The sequence below is a fragment of the Pyxicephalus adspersus genome, chromosome 5 (assembly GCF_032062135.1).
Source record: "Pyxicephalus adspersus chromosome 5, UCB_Pads_2.0, whole genome shotgun sequence".
Classification (NCBI taxonomy): Eukaryota; Metazoa; Chordata; class Amphibia; order Anura; family Pyxicephalidae; genus Pyxicephalus; species Pyxicephalus adspersus.
This window is the reverse complement of record NC_092862.1, coordinates 138,071,287-138,072,642: the sequence shown is the minus strand read 5'-3', so window position 1 is coordinate 138,072,642 and position 1,356 is coordinate 138,071,287.

Genomic DNA, 1,356 nt, shown 5'->3' with positions numbered 1-1,356 from the left:
ATACAGAGGTGTCAGGGGTTCCACACAGGGGGGTGTAAGGGGGTAACACAGGGGATGTCCGGGGGTAACACAGGGGATGTCTGGGGGTAACACAGGGGGTGTCAGGAGAACACGGGGGTGTCAGGGGGTAACACGGGGTGTCTGGGTTTTACTGACGGTTGATTCTGTAGAATTGTTACAATGTATCCGATGATATCAGCTCCTGATTGGCTGCTACAAATTACCACTTTGACCCATACCGTAGTTGCCGCTGATTCACCACCAATGGTTTCCTCAATGGGATGACAGGGCCACATCACAGCAACCCTCCATAACCTCCTCCTCAAAGGGGTGCCTGAGACCCCTTCCTGACACACGGGCCCCTGTATAAGCAGAATCCGGCGTGCCCATGCATAGGACATGGCATTGCTCCTCCAATAACAGCTACAGGTGTGGGTAACCCTGGCAATCCTAAAACCTGAGGGGCCCCTAGAATGGGCATCAGACACATTAATAATTGGGGGTCAGTCTGAGCCCCCTCCTCACCTGGCCATTGTTCCTCTGGGGTTGCATTGTTCCAGCACAGCAGTCATTATCACCAACAAGCACTGATTGCTTTACCTGGACAATAGATCATTATTCATTTGTGTTTAGGGTTACTCTTTAAACTTGTAACAAATGGAAGCTTTTACCTTCCTCCTTCAAACAAATTAAGGAAGACACCAAATGGCTTGGGGCCAGTTTAGACAAATCCGGTTAAACAAGGTGGCTCCTGATATTTGGGACCTTGGCAACCTCTCAGCAGCCCCATATGTACAAAGCTGCTCACAATTGCCCTCCATTTATTCCCCATAGGGGCTACAAGTGGGGCGCCACTTGTCACAGTTCATGGGGGTCGCCTTGTTTTGTGTGGGTTTCCTTAGATTGCCCTGCAAGTCTCATTGTCGTCCCCCTCAAAAATTAAAAAAAAAAAGTTATCAGTTGTAATGCAGATCTTTTGTGTTAACGAGGATTGGTTGGAGGAGAGAGCAAAGAGCGGGGGACAATACAAGACCTGGAAGTGTTTAACTGCGGAACAATGCGGCAGAAGTGTGCAAGTGGACTGAAACAAAATTATTTGGCGGGTAAAACTTCCCCCTATATGTGGTTCACCTTTCACTGCTCATTTTCTGTGTGTATTCCCTGGGTATTATATACAGGAGGGTTCATAGTCTGCTCTTTTATGTTCTGTGTAATATCTTTATAGCAGTTTTATTCCTGTTCTATGTTTAACGTGTTCCCATAAAATGATTCTGTTTATGCCAAAGTTCTTGTGTTTGGGTGTAACTGCAAGACATGCGGAAGACACAACCACGGCTAGGTGTTGGTATGATATGT